At 44.7% G+C, this 26,562-nt stretch overlaps 1 pseudogene; it reads right to left on the bottom strand.

The window, feature by feature from the left end:
- Positions 1–1,753: 1,753 nt before the first annotated feature.
- Positions 1,754–12,092, bottom strand: LOC140516383 (oxysterol-binding protein 1 pseudogene; annotated as a pseudogene).
- Between the last annotated feature and the right edge of the window lie 14,470 nt (positions 12,093–26,562).

Here is a 26,562-nt window from a genome sequence, read left to right as displayed (position 1 = left end):
TGGCCTTCTAGCCTTTACTTGAACACATCCAGTAACGTGACCCTCACTACTTCCAGAAGCAGGCTGTTTGGTACAGTAAAGAATTCAGAGCTGGAAGTATATATTCAGAAATCACAGTGGTTGTATAACAAGAGGTGGTTTTTTGTTTGTTTGTTTAAGAGAACCTGCAGTGAGTGACTTCCCCTTTCCAATGGGCTCCAATCCAGCTGTCAGTTTGGCATTCAAGGCTCTCTACACTCTGATCTAACCTTATGTGTCCCTTCTAACCCACAGGTCTGCTCCCCTTCTTCCTGTGTTCTGGAAGTGGCCGATGTTCTCTACCCAGGCCGTGTGCTCCCTCTCACCCATGTGCCCTAACTCATGTGGCTATGTTGTACTAGAATCACAGACTCTCTGAGTCAGAAGGGACGAAACATACTTGGATAGGAACACTTCCTACCACAGCCACAGCTCATGCTGATCCACCAGCCTTTGCTTGAGGATCTCCATTGAGAAGAATCCTACTACCTCCATTTGTGATTTTGGGGAATTATTAGGAAGCTTTCTTTTCCCTCACTTCTCTCTATTTGCCCTCTGCAGCCACACTCAGAGATAACCCTTCCAACCCTTCCAACACTTGGAGGCAGTTCCCTGAAGCCTTCTCCAGCTTCAGTATCATGACGGATCCTTGCATGGCATGGTCTCCAGGGCCTTGGCCACTGGGGTCACCTTTCTCTGGATGTTTCCCAGCTTGTCAACATCCATGCCCAAATGTGCCAAGCAGAATTGAACACAGCATTACTGATATGGTCTGACCAGGGCACAGGACAGCACGACTTTCTTTTTTAGTTATTTAATATTTCAAGGTTACTTGAAGTACCAGTTGTAATCCCTCTAAGACTTTTTTGCTTAACTATTTGAGGGGAATGTACTTTGTGGGTAGTTTGTTTGTAAATTATCTTGCATTTTTTGTATTGAAACAAAATTTTTCAGAAAATCTATCATTTAAAACGATGGCCAAAAAAGAGAGAAAAGAGCCAAAGATCAAAATCTCTCGCAGATATAAAATAATAATCGCCTTCAGTCACCTGGCCATATGTCATCACTGGCTCCTGCTTCTGGTGACAGACTTGGAACAAACGACTGGCTAAGAAAGACAAACTTGAAAAAATAACAAAGGCAGTCACAACTGCCTGCCCTCCCCCAACCTTTCTCCTCTTTCCCTCTGATTCCCCTTTACTCCTGTTCCTTCACTTTCAGAAAATGGCCCAGGCATGAGAACCAGTCCCGTTTTTCTTAACCCTCCCAGTATCCTTCCCTATACATATGGATCAGCTCCTTGGTAATTGGGTCTTCCTTCTGCTCAAACCACAATGCCTTGTAGGGGGTACAAGCCCCAGAAACTGTGACTCTCAGAGTTTCAGCTTCTGTCTTCTGACTTGCTTCATCCCAGCGTCTACTTTCTATCATTCTTTGGTGAGGTCACAATTGGCTATCTATGGGAGCTATGCCATCTTCGCAAGCATTGAGAGTCAGGGCAAACTCTGAGATACTTCTCTACATTCTCAGGTAGAGGAACCCCCTACCAGAGAATGACTCTGTGCTCTGTTTCTTGGTTTCTCTCTTGAGCATCCTGTCCAATATGCTTGTTAGCTGGAAGCACTTGGAAACACTCGATTTTCTCATCCCAGATTCCCTGAAAGACAAAGTGCATATTTTTGAAGGTTCTGTCACTTATCCAGTGATCTTTTTCTCATCTTGTGATTTGCGAATTCTATCTCATCAGATCTATCCACAGTTTTCCTACAATAATATTGTTCACTGTGGTGATGGCTTTTTTTCCACATGTAGTGATGACCAGTGGCATGGAAGATACAATGAACAGTGTCACTCAGTGTGATGGCAGACATTTGCCATAGAACTTGCTGGTCATTTTGATTTCCTGGTGTAATGGCCAAACATTTCTGGAATTGACATGATGTGCTATAGCAGGAGGATGGTGACTCCCCTGCTCACAAAGAGAAGGAAAGACATTTTCTTCCATTTGGGTCCAGCTCAAAGGTCTCCCAAGGAGTGGCTCAAAGGGTTTGTTAGTACAGAAGGTAGTAGTGGTGTAGGGGAACATGATGACAGCTGCCACATGGCACAGCTATTTGAGGGAGTTCTCATTCTCACATTGGGCAGCTTGGTCTAGCAACTCATGGTATTCCAGATCTTTGATGAGGCGCTGGAGCATGGACAAAGGCTTGCTGAAGATTTTGGAGAGCTCCTTGCCAACGTAGGTCTTGATAATACTCCATAAGTTAAGGCTATAGTTGGGCTTCTGTGGAATTCAAGTTCTTTAGGCCTTTAGAGACTTTTTCAACTGCTGCTTGTATTGGTCCCTGAGCCTGGTGTCCCTGCTGGGCCCACCACATTGTGGGTGCCCTTACATTGGTGGCGCAGGTCCTCAGGCACTCGACTGACCTCAGGAAGAGTGCTGGTTTCCCATTCGTCCTCATCCCTCATAGATCCTTTGCCAAAATAGTTCTTGTTTTTTTCTACCACCATCACTGGTGCTCTTTGTAAGCATCTTTCCAGGTGATTATGCTGTTTCCCCAGCTGTTCTAAGGTCTTCTCCAGTTGAACCTGCTTTTCTTTTTCATACTGCAGAGACTTCAGCCATTTCTTGCCCTGTATCTGAGCCAACTCTAGGAAATCTTTACAGGTATTAGTAATAGCATCAGACGGAGGAGTGTGGCCTGTTCAATGATCTGCTCTATCACTGCACAGCTGTCCTGAGGCATCTTCATGGTCTCCAACTCCCTGAGGGCACTCTGCCTCACAAGGCCCTGTGCAGCCACCACCTTAGTGGATGTGGTCACATCCTCTCCTTTTGGAGTGAGAATATGCAGGCACTCTGCAACTCCATCTTGCCTGCCCGGCAGAAGGAAACAGAGGCTTCTTCTGAGTCATCAGAAGCAATGAGCACCTTAGCAGCCTTGGCCTTGGCCAACTCCAAGGCATTAATTTGACCTTGCTGCTCAGTTTCTGAGCTGGCCTTGAGTTGATAGGTGTAGGAACCACCATTAGAAATTAGAAAGTTGCAAGAATGCTCAGTGGTTATGGTGGCAGAAGCCATGTTGATGGTGCCCTGGCAAGAATGACACATCTCAGCCTTACTGCAATAATAGCTAAGCAGCCCATGGCTCAGCATGAACCAGTGGGACTGGTAGATCTTCAGGCAGTTATTCCACTTACAGAGCCGACCTTCCAAGGAGCCTGGGCCCTGGGTTGCTGTGACATCCTACCTGTAACTTATTGCAACTTTGGCCCTCACTGGAACTTGGGGTGTGGCTTGATTCTGGACCTGGAGCCCAGGAGCCCAGGAATCTGGAGCTGAGGTTATGTTTAGGCTCAGAACCAGAGCTGAAGTGGGAGCTATGGTGTAGAGATGGGGCTGAGACCTGGTTTATAATCTGGGCAGGGATCAGGGTTAGAGATGGGTCAGAGGGTAAGACCCTGCCTGGAATCAAAGTAGGGGCAAAAGATCACCCTAGTGTATGGTCAGGGGTGAGACTCAGCCTTGAATAGGAGTGGCCTGGCCTGGATTTGAGATTGGAGCAGGGTCATGAGAAGAAAACTGGCCTTGTATCTAGGCTAGAGAGGCCTGGTTTGAGCATGCGACATCAACCACATTTGCAAAGACATAACTTGCTGGTAGAATAAAGAGTGTTTGATCAGGAATCTGAAAAACCACCTTGGACGTATACTAGCTGAATTGCTAACCCCCTAACAAGTGTCTTAACTTCTCTGAGCCTCGGTTCCCTCATCTGTAAAATGTTGATACTGCCCCCACAGGGTTGTTGTGTAAAATGCTTGGCAGACCTTAAAGTGTTATATAATGCTAGCCTTATTATTATATGAGTATACAATGTGGTGGCAACACATTTATAGCAAGATACAGATACCAGTCCAAGGGGCAACTAGAGAAAGGGCGAGGAGGAAGGGAAGGGGAGTGAAAAGGGGACAGAACGGGAAGAGGCCACAAAGGACCAGGCACCTGAACCAGGCTTGGGTTCAAGGAGCTACTTGAACTAAAACAGAAATAGGGGAGGGGGGAGAGACTGATGTGCAAAAATCCATTTCAAGTGCAGAGATTGGTTGTGGAACTGAATTTATACAACTGAGTGGGACAGAGACAAGACAGTGCAACATGAGAATGAGAAAAGAAGGTTGTCAAATAGAATGCTAGTCACCTCAACCACTACAATGAAGTGAGAGAAAAGATATTTCTTTCACTCTGTTGTATTTCAATAGGTCACCTTGGGGCCCTGAAGAGAGGCTACTGTCAGCAGATACAGAGGCGAAGATGGGGGACACAAGTCATTCAGTTTCAATGTCAACATCAATTCTTTCAGGAAATCTGTTCCTCCAACTAGTCCAAGTTCTAGTCCTGTTGAGTGCTGGGCTGGAAGATCTGCCAAGGCAACAAAGCTTCAGCTCAGTTTTCTCAAATGGGGCTTGAGCCAAAGGTTAGTATTTCTGTCTTTGGAATGCAATGCAATGCAAGAAGAAAAGAGACTCAGCGATCCCGCTGCAAGGAGCAGAGGACGATGGATTTCCAGCTGGAAGGGACCTCAAGGGCCACCTGATCCAAATCTGTCATTCTGCAGAGAAGGAAACTAAGGTCAGAGAGGTTAAGTGACTTGGCAACAGTCATGCTCCGTGTGCTAAGTTGAACCCTAACCCTAAATACAGCAAAATCTTCATAGCATCAACTCTTTGTGGCAGTGAAAGACAGAAACAAAATGGGTGCCCCCGGTTAGGCAATGGTTTGAGCCAACTTTGGCATATGATTGCAACAGAAATTATGGTGCTGTAAGAAAAGACGAATGTGAGGAATTCGGATAATGGGGCAAGACTGTCATCAGAGAGAAGCCAAGAGAACCAAAAGAATGACATCATTCAATCCAACAAGCATTTATTAGGCACCTATTGTCGGCTAAGCACTGCACTACCTGCAGAGGATACAAGAACAAAGCTGTATGTGCTTCCTCGCCTCAGGGAGCTTACCCTCTAATGGAGGGATCCTCTTTTATTCTAAAGACTGCTACATTCTATACACCTGATAATCACAACAATGTAAAGGAAAAGGTCGCTAAAGGCGGCACAACTCAGAGAACTTTAAAACCAGTAATGAGCCCAGAAAATGCATAATGAAGTGGGACTGCCTTCTCTGAAAAATGTTTTATCCATTGTCAGAGGTATGGATAATGTTTCAGGGCATCTAAAGTAACTGGGAGCCCATCCCAAGAAATTCTCCTCTCAGCTACCAGTTCTCCTCCACCTCAACCACAGCCTGTGCCCTAGGGCCCTTCCCCCCTTCAAACACCTCCTCCCATACCCCACTACCACATTTTTGTCAATTGACATCTATAGAGCTGGACAGGACCTTAGTGATCATCTACTTTTTTTCCTTCTTTTTTCCATTGGCAGAAACTGAGGCCCAGAGAGGCAAAGAATTCTACTTGTACTCTTTCCCCATATGCATTAAACATTACTCTCCATGCACTAAGTCCAAGACAAACTGGCCTACTTGCTATTCTCCCTGTGTGATCCTCCATGTCCCATCTACATGCATTTGCATAAGGCTGTCTCCCATACCAAGAAAGAATTGTGCCTTCCCCACATCTCACCTCCTACCCAAGGCTTTGCCTCCTCACTCCTACCTTCCTCCCAAAATTACCGTGTTAAATCATATTTACTCACCTATGACACGTTTGTCCCTCTGCCCACCCTTCACCCCCAACAGAAGGCAAACTCCTTGAGGGCAGGGACAGTTTCATTTTTGTCTTTGTATCTCCAGCACTGAGTATAGTGTCAGGAAGGAAGGAAGAGAGGAAGGAAGAAAGAGAGAAAAGAAGGAAGGAAGGAAGGAAGGAAGGAAGGAAGGAAGGAAGGAAGGAAGGAAGGAAGGAAGGAAGGAAGGAAGGAAGGAAGGAAGGAAGGCAAGGGAAAGCAAGAGAAAGTCACATAAGCTATGCAGTCACAGTGATAAGTGATCTACTAAGGAAGAAAATGGCAGACCACTCTAGGATCTTTCCCAATAAATCCCATGGAAAAAATAATCCACAGGTCACAAAGAGTTGGACATGACTGAACAACTGAACAACAACAACTGTATATTAACATATATCATTAATATATGTTGATTATATTATATACTTTATAATGAATAAGTATATTAATTATAGGTTCATTAGTAAAAATAATCACTAATATTAAGATGCAGATCAAAATAATGCTGAGGTTTCACCTTATAACCAGAAAATTTGCAAAAATGGCAGCAATTAATGTTGGAGGGGCTGTGACAAGATAGGCTGGTATATTGTGGATGGAACAGTGCACCTGGACAACCCTTTGGGAAAGCCACTTAGAATGGTGCAGATAAAGTGACTAAAGTGTTCATATCCCAAGAACCAGAGACTCCATTACTACACTTTTCCCCTAAGGAAGATATAGATAAGAAAAAATCTCCATATATTGCAAAAATATTGATAGAAGTACTTTTTTCAAAGGTAACTATGGATTGGAAACAAAGTAGATCCCCATCAATTATGGTTAAACAAATTGTGGTATGTGAATGTAATGGAATATTACTATATTACTACAGTATAGACTATTGCTATAAGAAATGATGTATATGATGAAAACTGAGAAGCATGGAAAGAACTACATAAACGGATGTACAGGGAAATAAGCAGAGCCAAGAAAATAACATGCACAGTAATTGCAACAATGTAAACGAAAAGAACGATGACACACACCTCTCAAATGGAAAGTAAATGTAACAAAATTGGAGAGCTCAAATGAAGAGATACAAGAAGACACCCCCAGCCTGCTCCTTCATGAAAGAGGGAGGTCCTCAGGTTTTACACATTGCATGTGTTTCTGTATTCTTTCAGAGTTTTGATCTCCTGTACTGACCTTTTTTTTTAATCTCCAAAAGAATACTCTCATATGGGATGGCTTTTGGGGAGGGAGAGGGATACATGGAATACTATAGTGATGCAAAAAAATCCCAGAAAATATCAATAAAACTTTTTAAAAACAAAAATAGACAAAAAGAAAACTTGACATGGATTTGCATTTTATTCTATAAAAATGGGGGAGGAGGTTGTTTTAACTTTACCAAGGGTGTGACATGATGAAAACAGCCCTTAAGGATGATTGGAATACAGTCTTGGAATACAGTATATATGAGGATGGGGAAGGGAGAAATTGGGGGCAGGAAGATCAGGAAAAGTTTATTAGACAAGTCTAGACATCATGGCATGCTACTTTTTTCACTGCCTACTCGGTGATCTATAAAAGAGAGATGCCCCAATCCAATCCTCCCTGAACTTCAGCCCAAGTTTCACTGATATTTTCCTAGGTACGGTTTATAAAAGGGTTCCTAGGGGTTCTTGCTGGAATAAAACTTTCAGGGGCAGTTGATTCTAATGACTTGGCTGAACAGGAAGGCAGGCAAGGGCCCTTCCAAGACTGCCCAGTATGACAGTGACATGTCAGATTAAGCCTATAGTGCTAGCACAGTATGTCATGTATAAGTGATACAGACAAAATCCAGTTTTAACAAATACCATGAGAATAGGCAGTTCTGCTTAATGAGGCCATTTCCACATCCTGGTCAACAGAATAGTAACGGTATAGAACCCTCATTAGAAGAGACCTTGGTAATGACTGAGTCCAACACTCTGTTTTTACAAATGGGGAAACTGATGCTCAGAAAGGTGAAGTGATGTGGCCCAAGGTCCCCCAGTTAGGAGGTTACAGAGTCAAAACATAAACAGCAATCTTCTGACTTTTGACCTCCTGTTCTCTCTGCAACATCCCATTGCCTCTCTTAGCCAATGGAGATGCGATAAATGCCAGCTTGGCAAACCTCTATAAAGCCAACATAAAACTCTCTAAGTGCTGAACACTTTCTTCAATGTTGGCAATACCAAAGACAAAAGAAACAAAATTAAACCAAAAATAATCGTCTGCCCTCGAGCAGCGTACTTTGTGCTGGGGGATCTGCCATACACAGAGATAGACACAAGATTATTTCACGGGAGTGAAAGTACTACCTTGGGGACCAGGAAAGGCTGCATGTAGGAGGCGGCCCTGAAACAGAGCCTTGAGGGAACCTAAAAGGTTGAGATGAAGAGGAAGAGCATTCTAGGAACAAAAGCACAGAGACAGGAGAAAAGACATTGATGCTGGGGGAAAGCATGGTGGCGAGCTTGGCCGAATGTAGAGTGCATGAGGGGTCATGAGGTGAAATAGCCTAGTGTGGTAGGTGGAGGCCAGAGGAGCTTTTAGTTTATTCTAATGACAAGAGGAAGGCACTGGCAATTTTTGACCAGGAGACTGACAAGGTCAGACTTCTATCTTGGAGGGGTTTATTTGGTAGCTGTGTGAAAGATACATTGGAGAGGGGAGAGACTGGAAGCAAGGAGGTCAATTAGGAGGTAATAATGATAGCCCAGGAACTAGTGATAAGGGCCTAAGGATAGGCAGTGACTATGTGAGTGGAAAGAATGGGACATTCAGGAAATGTGGAGAAAGGATCGGTAAGACTTGGCAACTGATAGGACAGGCATGGTTTGGATAGGGAAGAATTGAAGATGATTCTGAGGTTGTGAATCTGGATGACTGGAAGGACAGAGCTAGGAAAATGGAGAAGGGGCAATTTTGGGGAGAAAGATAGTGAGTCCTGTTTTGGACATGTTGAGTTGGAAGTGCCAACGGAACTGCCAAGTGGAGCCATGCAGCAGACAGTCATCAACGCAGGACTGGACAGTCATTGACTTCAGAGTCATGTACATAGAAATAGAAGTAATTACTGAAGCCATGAGAGGTAATGAGATTAGTGAGAGAAAGAGGGAAGAGAGAGGAGAAGAGAGGAGAGGAGAGGAGAGGACAGGAGAGGAGAGGAGAGGAGAGGAGAGGAGGGGAGGGGAGGGGAGGGGAGAGGAAGGGAAGGCCCAGGACAGAGTTTTGGGGGTTACTCAAGTCAGGAGGTAGAGATTGGTCCAGCTGAATGAGACTCAGTAGCACGCAGTAGTTTGCAGACCCTGCTATTTCAACAAGAGCATACATTGCTTCGAAGTCATAAGCTTTCCAAGGTACTTGTGATTTTCCAGGACACATGATTTCATCAGTAGGGGTCTTCTTCTGGTGATGGCCCCTTCTACTACTCTGTCACCAGGCCTCTGAGGCTACCTCAAGTTTGGGATGGTCATCCCATTAGACTGACTGACAAGGCTGAACACAGAATGGGAGAGAGGACAAAGCTGGCCCAACCCTGACTTCGTTCGTGGTAGGGCTGAAGCCCTAAGTCAAGGGAAAAGCTGCAGGGCCTGTCGTTACCTTGATAAGCATGTAAATATTCCCTATGCCTTTGATGATGGCACTATATGTGAAAGGGGGGGAGGCCCTACTAAATATTTAATCAAGTCCGCCATCCAGTGTAACAGAAGTAATTTTCCTTTTCCAAGGTTCCTGAGTGGATGATGGGATGTTGTCCGGTGTATCCGTGATTGGCTATTTACTTCTATAGCTCAAATTCATCGCTTCCTTTCATCATTCTGAAGGGGCATTGATTTCAATAAAAACCTCTAAATGAGAAAAACAATCCACAAAGTGAATGTGAATAAAGGAAGGCATGTGAAGTTCAAAGATAAGTCAAGAGAGGAAACAGTTTCTGAAGCTGCCCGCAGCCTCTGTGCCCAATACCAGCTGTGGAGCATTTTTCCTTTTTCTCTCTGAACTCCTCTTCACCTACTGCCCAAGTAGCCTCAGTAGGTTAAGGAGGTCTACTATGGCCTATTGTCTCCTTTGTGCTTCTTTTCTTCTTTGAACTATTTCTGTAACTAGGGTGGGGTGACTGGGGCTTTGCTCAGGTGTGAAAATTTAAAGGGGGGCTACTAGCACATTTTTTCTTCAAGTATGTAGACTGAGTTTAGTACCTAGTTTGCAGAAATTAATTACTTAAAATAAAAAGCTACCAGATGGTGCACATTCTCCTTCCCCTACCCCTCACTCATGGCCCCATGCCAGGTGAGATCCTCTCTAGCCTTCTCTGACTCAGCTCCCTCATGCAGTGGCCACTCTTGTAGATGTCTTCTTAGCATCTCCATTGTCTCTTTCCCCAGAGGTCTTTCTCCCCCCCTGACTGACTTCTTTAAATTTAACTTGGAGACGCTTTTCATGATGCTTTCTCCAGAAGTCAAAATTGCTAGTTATATCTGTGATTTATCTTGCCACAGTAATCTACAAATGGGAAGGAGACTCCTTTGGAACTTTTACCACTAAATACACCTAACCATCTTCACTATTTTCCATAAGCCCCTATAACTCTTATCCCCCATGTCTAACAAGGATGCTATGGGAATGCTCTGCAGCTCAGTTCCATCTGTACATTTTAGCTAGGGAGGACATGTGCAGCATAGTCCTGCAGGACCATGAGGGCCAACATTCTCTGTCTACTGCCAATCCAAATTCCTAGAAACTTAGTAAGCCTACTTTCCAAAAGTCTTCTAATTGTCAGTGGAGCTGGAGGAACTCATGATTCAAGAGATTCAGCACTAGAATAGCATGTATATGAAAAGCAGCTAGGTGGCACAGTACGTAGAGCATTGAACTTGGAGTCAAAAGTCTTCCAACACGCTTACTAGCTTTGTGACCTTAGGCAGGTCATTAGCTTCTCTGTGCCTCAATTTCCTCATCTATAAAATGGGAAAAATGATGGGACCTCCTTCAAAAGATCATTGTAAAGACTGAATTTGAAAACATGTAAAGCACTTTGCAAATCTTAAAGCGATACATAAATGCTACTGCCATTATCACCATTATTGCTGTTTTAATGATGATCATTTCTCAGGTTCTTTTCTTGGAGGCCTCAATTAGGAGTGCTACCTTGGGCTCAATACATGTTGTGAGGTAGAAGAGGAACAGCCAGCCAAATCCTCCCACTTGGCCATCGTGTGGCCATGAGCACACAGCACCTCGGTTCCATTGTGTTTATTCTTTCCTCGCCTTAGTATTCTGAGAGAAGACTGTCCAGGTGACCTTGAGTTCAGAAACCCAGAGGTCTTATCAATGTTCAGAGTCCAGAGTAGCTCACTGGAGGGTGGCAGGAGTAGTCACAGAGGTTGGGAGGTGACCTAATAGCAACCTTAAGATGAATGTGCCCAGGCAGAGCATATGACCACGCCAAGGTCGGTCAGTGAGCCAACAGGAACAAGGAACAATGCCTAGCACTGGGCACACAAAGAAGGATAAAACAAAGGCCTTGCCCTTAAGAAGCTCACCTTCTGTTGGGGGAGACAATAAGCGAATAACTACATGCACATGAGATAGATGTTTAGAAATAGCAACATACAGGGTAAATGGGAGATAATCTCCAAAGGGGGCCCCAATAGGAGAAAGGGAATGGGCTGGGAGAGGTGGGAAGATTTGAACTGAATCTTGAAGAAAACCAGGAAATATAAAGAGGCAGAGATGAGGAGGGAGAGCATGGGGGACAGCCAATGGAGCTATAAGCCCAGGAGAAGGGGAAAAGAGGGAATCACAGAGGGGGCTGGTACCGCAGTGGATGGCCCACCCAGAAGGAGAACTGTGCCTAAGGGGAAGTCCAGAAACTTTGCATGAATGGAGAAAAGGGCCTCCAAAGGCAGGAATTATCTGTTGCCCTTGGGGGGGCCTCACTACCTATGGACTTTAAGTCCACTCTCCTCAAGGACCTTGTGTGTACCAGTTTGGGTGAGTCCACTATTCTTATTATACAGTCTTAGGAAGTACCTTTGCTAAAAGCAAATTGAGGCTAGGATTTCTGGGGACAGTCAAGATGGTGGAGTAGAGAAAGCTTTCAGCTGAGATCTCCCAGCATCTCCCAGCGTATTTTTAAAATAATGCCTCAAATCCTGCGGAGGCAAGTAGAAGAAAGAACTCTGGCAAAGAAACTGCCCATTCTGGAGAAGGGTAAGGCAGATGTAGATTGCCCACAAGTGAATCTCTTGGGGATTCCAAATGGGAGGTCTAGTACCGTGGCTCCCAAAGCCCAGCTTCAGGTGGTACCACATTCTTGTGGACTTCTGGGAAATGTCCACAGCAGATAGGGCAACATGTTGTGTAGCAATCAGAAAGATGACCACTTCTAGACTTTTGATAATGTCTAAGGGCTTATTTTCAGTCAAGATAGCAGGAAGCCAGGAAGGCAAAAAAGGTCCTGGAAATGGTTATTGGCTGCAGTGCATGGCACAAGGGGCAAAACATGGCTATTCCTGTCCTGATCACAGTCAAAAAGGGGCACCAGCAGCCTGCAAGGCAACTGCAATCAGCTGAGGATAAAAAGGCAAAGTAATATTGGGCCTATTATGGAAAAACCATATTCCATACTTATGAAGAATCTATTTTACTTAAACATTGATACTCAAAGGAGTTTCCTTTTGTAACAGAAAGACACCAAGAAGATGCCCTGAGGCTCTCACCTATGCTGGACCCACAGCCCCAGATGTTGTTTGTCAGCACACTCCCCCTTCATTCCCAAATCAGCTGTCAGGAGCTGGAAGCACATTCTGGCAATCTCACGCAGAGAACTTTGAATGCAATGTTCAGTGTTAATCAGTGGCTTTCTTTCTTTCATTCAATCATTTGGTCAGTCTCAAGAACCTCCAGAGGGTAGGTTGAGGTGAGCTCCTCCATAACAACCCCCTGTTCCCCCATTCTTCAACAGAGGAAGTACCTCTTACACCATAATTCCTAGGTATGGCTCGGTGGATGACACCATTCACAGGTGCCCCAGACAAGATGGGTGGCTCCTTCCTCTCTCCAAGAAAGCTCCACTTGCCAGGTGCACATTGGGGTGCCTGGCTTCCTTGTTAGATGCCATTGAAGACTCGCAACAACAGATAGCTTGAATTCTTAGCCACGTTCAAGTAATTAGTCCTCTACCACTCACTTCTGGATTGGTAATTGGGTCCAGGCACTCTCCATTCATTTTCTCTTGTCAGGTTGATTTAAGTGTCTATCGAGCATGCATTGCAGACTCCAGCACTACCAGAGAAGAGAAAACAGTCACTGAAGTTTCTTCTGATTAACCTCAAACCAAGACCCTGCCTCAGTCAAGGCCTGGGTGCATTTGGTGGGAATCCATTGGTATGTGCCGTGATTTTCTCAAAGTGAGCGCTCGCTGTGGTGGGGAAATGATCCTTCAATTAGACACAGTCATGGTCCTGTGCTCCTCACTCCTAAAGGACTGTTCTATTAAAAACTAGCTCAGGAAAGGAAATGGTAAGAATTACTTTTAATCATTTTTTTTTTCATATCAGACCATTTAGTACATAGGTTTAGGTAACTCCTGGTAGGGAAATTCCCTCCAAAGACTCAAATCAGGAACATGTATGTGTATGTGTGTATACATGTATACGCACACACACATATACATATAGTATATATTGGTTGGTTGTTGTCCTTTGTTCTCAAAGAGGACCACAATGACATCCCCATGATAAAGGGAAGTTTCATTGTGTCTGACTGTGGCTGATCAGATGAATACGAGCTCGAAATCCTCTACCACAGGTTGGGCATAGATAGTCCATCTATGTGTCCCCATCTGTCTGTCTCTGTCTGTCTGTGTGTCCCCATCTGTCTGTCCGTATGTCCCCATCTGTCTGTCCGTGTGTCCCCATCTGTCCATGTGTCCCCATGAGTCTGTCCGTGTCTCCCCATGTCTGTCTGTGTGTCTCCTATCTGTCTACGTGTCCCCCATCTCTCTGTTGATGTGTCCCCATCTGTCCATGCGTCCACATCTGTCTGCCCATTTGTCCCCTATCTGTTTGGGTGCCCCAATTAATCTGTCCATGTGTGTCCACCTGTCCCTATGTCCTCATCTGTCTGTCCATGTATCCCCATCTGTCTGTCCATGTGCCTTCATCTGTCAGTGTGTCTCCTATATGTCCATGTGCCCCCATCTGTCCATGTATCCTCTTGGAGTGTATCCCCTGTCTGTATGTCCCCCAGGTCTCCATCTGTGCATGTATCCTCTCTCTGTTTGTATGATCCCTATCAGTCTGTATGTCCCCCATCTGTCTGTTCATGTATCCCCACCTATCTGTGTGCCCCCATCTGACTGTCCATATGTCCTCATCTCTCTGTGTGTCTCCCATCTGTCCATGTAACCCCTATCTCTCAATGTATCTCTTATCTGTCTGTAAGCCCCCCATCTCTCTGTCCATGTGTCCCCACTTTTTGGTTTGTTCCCATCTCTCTGTCCATGTGTCTCCATCTGTGCATGTGGCCCCTATCTATTTGTATGTCCTCTGTATGTTTGTCCCCCCTCTGTGTGTCCATGAGACCCCACTTGATTGTGGGTCCCCATCTGTCTGTCCATGTGTCCTCATCTGTGTGTCTCCTATCTGTCTGTGTGTCCCCATGTGTCTGTCCATTTGTCCCTTATCTCTTGGTGTGTCCCCTATCTGTATGTCCCCCATCCTTCTGTTCATGCGTTCCCACCTGTCCGTGTGTCCCCATAATGTCTTTCTGTGTCTCCCCATCTGTCTGTGTGTCCCTATATGTCCAAGTGTCCCCATCTGTCCATCTGCGTCCCCATCTGTTGGTCCATGTGTCCCCATCTGTTCGTCTGTGTGTCCCCATCTGTTGGTCTGTGTGTCCCCATTTGTCCATCTATGTGTCCCCATCTGTTTGTCTGTGTGTGCCCATCAGTCTGTCCGTGTGTCTGCAATCTGTCTCTCCGTGTGTGTCATATCTGTCCGTGTGTTGCCCATTGGTCTGTGTGTCCCCCATCAGTCTGTCCATGTTTCTCCATCTGTCTGTGTGTCCCCACCTATTCTCGTGTCTCCTATGTCTTTATGTATCCTTCTGTCCACGTGTTCCCATGTGTCTATGTGTTCCTATCTGTCCGTGTGTCCCAACCTGTCTGTCCGTGTGTTCCCATCTGTCCGTCCGTGTGTCCCCATCAGTCCATCTGTCCCTATCTTTCTGTCTGTGTGTCCCCCATCTGTCTGTGTGTCCCCACCTGTCCGTCTATGTGTCCCCAACTGTCTGTGTGTCTCCACATGTCCATCTTTATGTGTGTGCCCTTCTGTCCATGTGTCCCCCCTGTCCTGTCCTGGTGTCACCCATAGGTCTGCCCATGTTTCCCCTATCTGTCTGTGTGTCCGCAACTATCCTTGTGTCTCCTATCTGTCTCTATGTTCTCTTTTGTCCATGTGTCCCCACCAGTTGGTTTGTCCCCATCTGTCTGTGTGTCCTCTCATGTCTGTGTGTCTCCTGTCTTTATGTGCCCTTCCGTCTGTGTGTCCCTATTTGTCCATGTGGCCCCCACCTGTCTGTCTGTGTGTCCCCATCTGTCCGTGTGCCCCATCTGTCTGTCTGTGTGTCCCCACCTGTCTGTCTATATGTCCCCATCTGTCTGTGTGTCCCCATCCGTCTGTCCATCTGTCCCCACCAGTCAGTGTGTCACCATCTTTCTGTGTGCCCCATCTGTCGGTGTGTCTCCTATCTGTCCAGGTGTCACCATTTGTCTGTCTATGTATACCCTATCTGTCCGTGAGTTCCATATCTGTCTGTATGTCCCCTATCTGTCTTTCCCTGTATCCCCACTTGTTTGTGTATCCCCATCTGTCTGTCTGCGTGTTCCCATCTGTGCACATCTGTCCATGTCTCCCCATCAGTCCTTGTGATGGCTCAGGGCATTTATCTTGCGTAGCCCTCCCTCACTGAAAACAAAGTCAAGTGCCAGTCATGTCATCATTTCTCTAATGTCATAGTCTTAGTTGAAAATGGACAAAACACAACCTGTGAGTAGACCTAGCTGCCTGAGTGGGGACCCAGCTATCTGGGTAACCCAGCTCATCCTCTCCCTTCTGTCTCCCTCTCCCCTGCCTTTGAAATTTGGTTGTGTCCTTCCTTCCTTCCTCCCTTCCTCCCTTCCTTCCTTCCTTCCTTCTCCCCAAACCTTAAACCCAGAGCACTCTGAAGCCCATAGACTAGACAACAATAGGTCCCTGCCCAAGCTCCACTTAATGGCTGTCTTAGAGTGACTCTGTTTCCCTCCCAGCTTGATTTAGTTATTTTTTTCTTTTGTTCATTAAAAGGGTCATTCCCTGACTACTTCTTAAAGAGGCCTATTCACTCAATGGGAATTACCTCCCTCTAACTGAGTACCTGAAAAGACTGGCCTAAAAAGGCCAAAGTCTCCCTTTGCATCCTGGGTCATCTCCAGTCATCCTGATGAGTATCTGGTCACTGGACTCAGATAGCTCAGGAGGAGAAAGTAAGGTTGGTGACCTGCACAGCCCTCCATCACTCAAAACAAAGTCAAGTACAAGTCATGTCATCAGTTCTCTGATGCCATGGTCTTCTTCAAAAACAAAGGACAAACACAATAACAGTGTGCCAGGCACTGTATGAAGGAAAGTCATATGCAAGAGACTATAACATATGTTTAGTCCCAGAGGCCAATTCAGGCTGGGAGTTGGGAAAACTCCAGAAAAATTCGAGGTACCCTCAATTGGAACAAGCGGCCTCAGGAGATGATGGTTCCCCAGATTGGTTCTTCAAACAGAGGCTAGAGGATTCTACTTCAAAAGTATAGATTGGACTAGGAGACTGTCAAGGCCTCTTCCAACTCTCAAAATATGTGATTATATTGATCCCATTCCTTCCTTCCTCCTGCCCCTGTACCTCACATCCTTCAGCTGTCCCAGAGCCTACATGCCATCATGGACCCTGCTGCCCAAGAAGAAAGAGATCTGACAGACTCATTTACAAGATATGTAGAGAATTTCCTATCTTACAAGAGACCAGAGAGATGGTACCATTGAACCCAAAGAAATGAATCATGAATAGTGGAGTTTCAGGTATAGGGAGAGATACTTGATCCTAATCTAAACCCTCTGTACCCCCCATAACCTGTTAACATATACACAGCATTAACCAATATGGGAGAGCACAAAGGAATCCATCAACCAGTAGAACTCTACCAGGTTGGCTTGGTACAGTTCTCACCGAGCAAGCTAAGGAATGGGATTGAGACAGGTAAGTTCTGACTAATGAATGAAAAAGTAGCTATTAGGCATTTATTGTGCGGTGAGTCCTATGATAAGATAGCAAAGGGTTAAGGAAAAACTCCAAAGTCGAAAGCTGTGTGGGGTGCTGTCAAAGGGGACAGGCTTCAAGCCAGTCATCGCATCTCATCTCAGTATTTAGCAGCGACTGATGGGGGGGGCTTATTCTGCTACCATCACCAATGAATTTCTTTTTTTCCCCAGAATAAATATTCACCCTCCAGAAGTCAACTGCAGAAAGTGAAAGCACATTCAACAAAGACAATAGAACAGGTTGCCTTAGCAACCGAAAGTACTTCAAAAGATTTCATCAAATTCATCAGGACACACCATTTGATTTATTTATTGTATCATTTTGAACAAAGGCAGCTTTGAAATTGACTGGTAAATAATTGCCCCGATGGGCCCAGCACTCCCCATCAACCATTGTGAGAGTTCTATCAGCACCACCAAGAATATCATTCAGAGGGAACCAACCCAGCAAAATGGCCTTTCTTTTGGCCTCCACTTGGCTAAGCAGGTCCAAGCGGTTTTCTAATTAATCCTTTCCCCAAACTGGTACAAATTCCCTAAGCGCTGAGCAGGTCATCACTTTCTAAAAATCTTCTGGGCGATTTCAATTGCTTTAAAGAGAGAAATGATGCTGACTTTTTTTTCAAAGCCAAAAGTGAATTTTAAAATTTGATTCTGATTGCTGTCCAAATGCAGGAGGGGGTGACAAATCTTCTCTATCATTAGTGTTCATTTAAAATATCACAGAATAAGGACCATGGCATGTTCTCCTGTTAAGGAAAGTTTTCTGGATAATGCAAGGCTATAACAGACCAATCTCCCGTTCATTTTCTCGCCAATAGTCTCAATAACTCAATTTTGGGGTCGGTCTTTAGTTGAAAAAGACTTGGCTGTGATATATCCATCCAGCAATCATCTCTTCATAACAGTAAAGATAATCAATTTCAGGGGTTAAGGGTGAACTGTATAAGAAAGATGCTAGTTAATGAGCTTTAAAGGAAGTCTGACTGTGAAGTGATAGACCTTCCAGAAGGAACCACACATAAGGACTCCTGGAACGGTATTCCAGTGCTTCCTTTGAGTGAATCCATTCTCAGATGACAGCTCGTATGAGAAGTGAAAATTGATGAAAGCTCATCTGTCTTCTCTAGTTTATAATTATTAAAGAGAAAGAGAGAGGTAAATACTGAGTTTGTTTTATCAGCTAACGTTTTGGGTTTTAATTTCATCTTTGTTTAGTAAAAAGACACTTAACATAAATATTTTCAAATGCAGCAAATGCTTATGCTTGTTTTGTTCAAATAATTATGCTTGTTTGTTGCTAAAGGAAAACATCCAGTGTATATCAGCTTATTTTAGTTCAATAAATTCATGCCTCCTGTTTGGGGTGCCAATTGTTCTCCTAATGGAATAAGGCAAAGATATCTATCAAATTCCAAAAACCATAATTAGCACGTTGAATTAAAGAGGTGTCACATGCCAGTGACTTCCCAAAGATGTGTTTCAATTTCCTTCACTGCTTCAACCAAAATCACATTATATGGCAAGACAGGCAAGCTTATTATTGACTTCTGGGGTGGTCAGAAAGAATTAGCGTCTGGCCAGTCCAGATGTTTTATTAAATTGTAGGTTTTTATAGAAGAAGAAATCCAATGATAGTAAGTCAGGGAAAGATAAAGGAAATGGGATGAAACCAATTAATGAAACAAATATATTTGAAGGCACTGATAGCATGGGTGGTGAGACTAAAGCACTTGCAAAACAAGTCTCCATCCATTCTTCCCAGAAAAGCTGTTTTACTTCACTGTTCTGCAATCCAACTTAAATGATCAGATAGTAGAATAATTAAAAGACTTAATTACAACTAAAGAAGTAAATAAATGCCAAATTCAGACCTACTGAGCCCCTACTTAGACATGTCTCCATCTCTTACAAGTTTGTAGATCAGGGCTGGGGAACCTGCAGCCTCGAGGTCACATATGGCCTTCTAGGTCCTCAAGGGCAGCCCTCTAACTGAATTCAAACTTCACAGAACAAATCCTTTAGTAAAAGGATTTGTTCTGTAAAACTTGGACTCAGTCAAAAGGCTACACTCAAGTAATTAGAAGGCCATATATGGTTCTTCACCTTGTTTAGACCAAGGAGAAGTGATAGGAAGGAGTGAAGGATATTTAGAGGTAACTCCAGTATCACACAGAATCATAGCACCACTATGACTGAGTCCTGCAAAAGACCTTAGAGGTCATCGAGTCCAACCCCCCTCATTTTACAAGTGGGGAAACTGAGTCCCAGAAGTTAAATGACTTGACCAAAGTCATACAGGCAGTAAGTGGCATGGCCAGGATTTAAACCCTAATTCTAAGGGGAGGGGGGGGGAGAATTAGCAAAATGATTGATATTTAAAAGGTTACGTGACCTCTTCAACACCACTATCGACTCCAACCATTCAAATGGCGACTCATCCATGTCCTCTCATCCTGTGTCACTTTCTTCCATGTCTTCTTCTGAGTTGCTAATATGCATGGAGGACATTTCTTGGAAGAGAGCTATATGTATACATATTTGCTATTCTACTGAATCAAATGTTTCTCTACAGTGAGATCTCAAATCATCTCCTTTCAGCAACTGCGTGATCAACATGTGGCCTATTATAGAATATCATTTGCAAACTCCTATTAATTCTCTTTTCATATCTTCACTAAAGATGCCCTCAATACATATATAGATTACTCAAAGCTCTTCATACTCCTCATTGTGGTAAATTTTTTTGTCAGTTCAACTTCTGGAAGAAATGGTGATAGTCTTGCTTGGCCTACTGCAGCAGCCTCCTAATTGGCCTCCCTGTCTCACTACCCTCTTAACTCAAATCCATCCTTCCCACAGCTGCAAAGCTGATTTTCCAAGAGTGCTAATCCGACTATGTCACTCCTCTCCTCATTAAACTCTGGTGGATCCCGATGACTTGCATAATTAAATGGCAGCTTCTCCATGTGCTTTTAAAGCTCTTCAGAATGTGGATCTGATCTGTCTTTCAAGCCTCATTATATGTACATTATTCCCCTCCATGCACACAGTAGGCCAGACAAAAAGGTCTCGATGCTGTCCTTCCTATGGGGTACCCCATCCTCCCTGATTTTTTGATGACTGTTCTCCTAGCCTGGAAGCTGCCTTGTCTCCATCTCTCAGAATACCTAGTTTTCTTCAAGATGGAGTCTTTCCTGAGATCTCCCGCAGCCAATGCTGCTGCACTTACATGTATAAACACTTTCTCCCCTGGCTGTATGTACTCTGAGCTTCTCAACAGTAAAAGCTGGTTTCATTTTTGTCTGCTTAACCCCTGGCTAGTATACTGTTTAGCACATAAAAAGCACTTAATGAATGCTTATTAATGGAATTACCCCTTTCAGGTAAAGGGATTGGAAAGAAAAAGTCTAATCTTGGCCTGGGAATATTTTCAGCTTGGCTTTGGACAGGCCAGTATGGTGGCTAAGACGAAAACCCTCATCAGTGGTGTTCTGGATGCAACAACCTTTCTCCTGGCAGAGGAATGTTTTGCTAGCTCAGGGAGCCCCGGGGAGATGAGCCCAAAGGACAATGTGAGCAAGAGGGAAGTGCAGTGATGCACCAAAGGACGTCAGGGATCCCCCAGCAGCAGAGATGGAAGATGCCCCCCCCACATATTCCCTACTCATGTGTCCCTCATTTGGGGATCTTTGCAGAAGAGTATGTGCACTATTATGTCATTAAATTCCTTTGCTTTGCACTGTGTCCTCTGGCTGACTAGAGACAAAATCAAACCATGGGATGGAGACTCATCTGCTCTCATTTTGAGTGGCCGTAGACCCAGAAATTACCTTGATCCTAGGGGAGCTATTCTGGGGTCCCCAGGTGTTGCATTCTCATTTCTCTAGCCTGGTTCTGGAGGCAGCAAGCACTACTTTGGTATGAAGACCCCTGCTCTGCCTCAGTGTACCTCGTACATGCCACATTGTCACCCTCCTGGTTTTGTTCCTGTTTGTTGTTCCCTTGCTCTGGAATATGCTGTCACCTTCCCTGATGCCTTTGTAAATCTCATCATCTTTCAAGGACTAGTTTCCATACTATCTCCTCCAGGAAGCCTTTGCCAATCAGTTTCAGTATCTCTGACCCATCTTTTAATTCCTACAGCCCCTCCAAGCACAGCTTCATAGAAAGGCAGGCCTAGAGGAAATCAAGGCACAGAAAGATCAAGCAGCTACTTCATGGGATGACTGAACCCAGAAGGCAGGGCCCCCGATGCCAAGTCCCCTCTGTAGCACCTCATTCGGCACCTCTTCAGTCTAGTCTTGTAGTGTTTGCTGCAGTTACCTCCTTTCCCCCACTAGGCAGTAAGCTTCTGTAGGGATAGGGCTGTGACCCTTTTACTACCAGGTCATGTTCCCAATTTTATACATGTTACAGTTAATTTTTAGCAAGCTGATGATCAATATTATCTTGAAGGGTTGTTTTAATGTTCAATGGAAACCAAATACACAAAAATTGCTCCTTCCTCTCCCCCTACCTCCCTACCCTATGTCCCTTACACCCCTGCCTCCTGAATTTTCCACATCAATCAGGAAAGACACAATGACAAAATCAAGCACCCTCCTTAAAATGGGTGCTTGGTTTTTCAGCGAACATTCGCCGGTCCCAAAGGTTAATGCTGGACGTTAGCGCCCTGCTGATGAAGCATCGTGGTAATGTTGGGATAATGAACACAATGACGAAATTAGCAGCTGGCTTAGAGGCATTAATTAGTTGCCACAGTGCATGGCTTCGGGCAGTCTGCTCTTGGTACCCGCTATGTTGGCAATGAGCTTGTCCTGGGTGCTTTCATTCAACATTTAAAAAGCATTGCCCACATGCCAGGTCCTCAGTTCGATGCTTTTAGATCCCTTAAAGAGATTACATTCTTCTGGGAGAGAAACAAAAAATGTAATAGTAATAATAGCTAGATTTCAAACAATGCTTTAATTTTTGCACAGCACATTGTGTCTATTATCTCATTTGATCTTCACAACAACCCTGGCAGGTAAGTACTATATTATCCCCGTTTTACAGCTGAGGAAACTGAGTCAGACAGGAGGTGAAATGGCTTGACCAAGGTAATATTGCTAGTAACTAAGGCCATATTGGAAATCATATCTGTTTTTTGAGGCAATTAGTGTTAAATGACTTGCCCAAGGTCACACAGCTGCCCAGGATCACACAGGAACACAGGTCTTCCTGACTCCTGGTCCAGTGCTATACAAAATACATTACAGCAATTTCTAGGGGAAGGGCACCAGTAATTTGGGGGATCAGGATAGACTTCCTAAAGGAGGGGCCCCTGAGCTGAGTTTTTCAGAAACCTGAGGATTCTATGAAATAGGAAGATGGAAAGAACGCATCTCAGGCATGGAGGATAGCTCCTGCCAAAGCTGACAGCATGTGCTGTGTGGATTGGACAGTAAAGGCCACGAAAGAGGCTGAAAAGGTAGACTAGAGCCAGAGTGGGAAAAGTTTCACAAGCTAAACTTTGCGTTTTATCCCAGAGGCAGTAGGGAGTCACTGGAGCTTCTTGAGCAAGAGAGTTACTCATTCCAGTACACTACTATTTGTAATAGAACCTGGACCATATTGTTCTGAATAATTCCATGTAGATAACAGGCATCCCAGAATTTTGAAGAGCTATGACATGCTATCACCAATTAGTCTATTACTTGATATTCTATAGGATACTGGACTTGGAGTTAAGAAGAACTGGATTCAAATTCTCCCTCATGTGTAACCCTAGTCTATATGCCACAATATGTTATTAGATCTTTGAGAGAAAGAGTCATTTTTTTCCATACTCTCTGGGCCTCAGTCTCCTCAAACTTAAAATAAGATAGTTGGACTTGCTAACCTCTAAAGTCCCTTCAAGCTCTAAATTTATAATCCTATCCCTCCCTTGTCAAAGTTCTGCATGAGATTATATAATTTTATTTCTTTTTTAAATTTAATTTTAATTTTTTAAATTTTTAATTGTTTAATAACTTTTAAAATAATTTTTATAATTTTATTTTATTAATTTTTGATTTAAGAATTTGAAGGTATATGGGGAGATAAGTGGAGGGTCCCAAGAACAGAAGAGTGAATCATTGAGTGTATTTGCAGTTCCTACTCATCTGTCTGATGATTGAAGCCTTCAACAAGCTGATGCTACTTCTCCCCAGATCTCTCTGCTATTACTGCCTCCACACATTCTATGCTCCAACCCTAATAGTGTCCTCTCTAATCTCACTAAAGCTTCAGGAGCATGGAAACTTCCAGACAATGCTGGGCCAGTTCCCAGACTGCTTGTTGAATTTCAACACAGTCCAGAGAGTTAGAGTGAGACACAGGCGGGGTACAGCAAAAAGCGATAGCCTTAAGTTGGGAGACTCAAGCGTGGCCCCCTAATTGCCTGGGTAACTTTAGATAAGTCACATCTCCTCCCTAGTTCTCAGTTTCATCCTCTGTAAAATGAGAGGATTGGACTAGGTAACAGATTTAGAGCTAGAAGAGATCTTAGTGGTTAATCTAACTCGCTCATTTTACTGGCAAGGAAACTGAGGTCAGAGAGCTCTGACTGATTGATGCAACCTCACACAGACAAGTGTCAGACCCAAGCTGGTGCTCATTCTATCACCCCACACCAGGGTATGAGTTCAAAGGCCTCTTCATTCTCTGCATTCTAAATATTTCTATTTCTAATACGACGCACTTCCTAAGGATCTTCAGACTCCTATCTCTCTTGCCCAGTTTTCCTGGTTGCATCCATTTGAAAAAGTAACCTCTGATTTGCCCGGCTACTACTTCCAGCCACCTCTACCATTATTACTCACTCTCATTTGCAGGGAACGTCCAGCAAGAGAAAAAAGGCAGCACTCAAAAAAGAAAGCAACGGTTATATAGAACTACGAGTCCTAAATTCATCACCTTCAGCCTGCTCCCTAAGCCGCTAATTCTCTGGCCCTTCACTACATGGCCAAAGTCCCAACCAAAGAGATTAAAAAAGAGGAACGTGGAAAAGGAGTGGGAAGGCACCAGACCCAGCCATAGGAGCTGCCCAGGGGCTCTAACTCAGGGCAAGCTATAGAGGTCATGGGAGAAGTGTGACAAATGATGGATGCTTGGTCTCTTCCAGGAAAGGCATCTCCCTGAAGTCTGCCTTCTAGCCTGGAAGGGAGGAGCAGACAGTGGCTGAGCCTTTGAAACTTCTAATAAAGGCAAACTGCCCCCCTCACCCCCGATCAACCCCCCAGGCAGACAGACACATGCACAATCCTGCATGGGCTCCTGATCAGAGCCAGCAACATTTATGGGGTCCCAAGGGAGAGAAGATGGTACGAGCAAGGAGGCGGAGAAGGCACAGAGAAGAGACAACGCAGTGTCACAGAAGCCACAGAAGCGGGGAAAAGGCTTCATGTTCAGCAATGTCAACTGGTACCAAGATCAAGTGCAGGGTAAGGAAAGGTCACTGGATTCAGCTTGTGGCCTTAGAGAGAGGAGCATCTGTCAGGAAGTGGGGAGGAAGTCCAAAAACAATGGGCTGAACAGGACGCAGGAAGTCCAGGAGGGCAATAGCTGCAGGCAACTTGTTCTGAGAGTTCAGCTATGAGAGAGAGACAAGATATTGGACAGCAGCTTGAGGAAAAGGCAGAGGCAAGTGAAGCTTTTCGGAATGGATTAGGGTTTGCATGGAGAGCCCTGTGGGTTTGTTGGAGAAAAAGAAAGATGAAAAGGAGAGAGGAAATGATTACAAGGACAATCTTCTGAAGGAAACAGGCCAGGATGGGATATGGGGCCCAAGTAGAAGCCGGCCATCGCAAAGGGAAGGGCCAGCTCTTCCTCAGAGACTAGAGTCAAGGAAGAGGTCATGGGCCACAATACAGAGCGACTTGGCAGAATGGAGCAAGGGAGCAGAGGGAGTGTGTGATGGATAGCCTCAATTTTCTCAGGCAAGTAGGAGGTGAGGGCCTCTGCCTAGACAGAGGGGCCAGGGAGAGCAAACATATTGAGAAGAAATAAGAAATTTTGGAAGAGCCAATTCCAATAAGAGAGAGTCAATTGGGGATATTACTAGTGCTGTCTAAATTGCCAAATCTGGTGGTGGCCTTCCCAAGCTCTCTCTAGCATTTGCTGTGCTGACCATCCCCTCTCCTTTCTTAGAGGCAGCTGGCGGTGCAATGGTTAGAACACTGGGCCTAGAGTCAGAAAGACCTGAGTTCAAATTTGACCTGAGACATTTGCTAGCTGTGTGATCCTGGGCAAGTCACTTAATCTCTGCTTGCCTCAGTTTCTTCAACTATAAAATGCACCTGCCTTGCAGGGTCGTCAGGATCAAATGAGATAATGTTTGTAGAAATCACTTAGCATGTGCCCAGCAGTTACCATACAAATCCCTTCTGGACGTTCTCTCCCGTCTGAGTTTGTGACTCTTCTCTCTCCTGCTTCACCTCCTACCATTCCTTCACAGTCTCCTTTGCTGCCCTGTCATCCACATCAGCCCCTCCCAACTTCAGATGTTTCTCAAGGTCCTGTCCTTGGTGCCCTTCTCTCTTCCCTTTGTACTCTCTCCCTCCTTCTCTTTCTCCCTCCTTCTCCCTTCTCTCTCTCTCCCTCCTTCTCCCTCCTTCTCTCTCTCCTTCTCTCTCTCTCTCTCTCTCTCTCTCTCTCTCTCTCTCTCTCTCTCTCTCTCTCTCTCTGTCTTTCTCTCTGCCTTTCTCCTTCTCTGTCTGTCACTGGCAACTTCTTTCTAAGTTAACATCAAACTATTGCTAGCTATGCCCAGAGGCCTACAGGTTACCTACCTCTGAAGCCACCTACTCATATGATCCTCTAGGCTACATCTTTCCATCTTGTCCAAAAGAAAAGAATGAGAGACTTTAACAAAGGTTTTGGGGGAATCTAGACAAGCTAGATCTATAGCATTCTCCTCCAGCTTAGATGGGTTTTTTTCATGGGCCTGTGGTTTCATTGGGGGGAGGTGGCAGGGATAAGTCCACTGTACAAACTGCCTCCACTGATGCTTATCTGCATTCTATAGCCTTAGAGAAATGCCTGGACACTGAGAGGTTAGAGAATTTACTCAATCTCACTCAGGCCATGTGTGGTAGGGATTTGACCTAAATCTAGGTCTTTCTGACTTCGTGCTGGCTCCTATCCCCTAGGCTAGTGTTTCTCAAAGTGTAATCCCCTGTGATCCCTGAGGGTTTCCAAGACCCTTTCTGGGAGTCTATGAGGTCAAAATTATTTTTGTCATAATACCAAGATGTTTGAAGTTCTAACACAGTAAATATGAACAGAGAGACCCCACATTGAGGACTCCTGGATAATTGTTCAGAATGTAAAGGGCTCCAGAGAATCTCTGCACTAGGCTCTGCTGCCTCTCATGCCCCCTCACCCCCACTACTGGTTCAGCCACCCA

The sequence above is a fragment of the Notamacropus eugenii genome, chromosome X (genome assembly GCF_028372415.1).
Source record: "Notamacropus eugenii isolate mMacEug1 chromosome X, mMacEug1.pri_v2, whole genome shotgun sequence".
NCBI classification, from domain to species: Eukaryota; Metazoa; Chordata; class Mammalia; order Diprotodontia; family Macropodidae; genus Notamacropus; species Notamacropus eugenii.
Note: the sequence above shows the minus strand (reverse complement) of the source record. Positions and strands in the feature narration are given on the sequence as shown.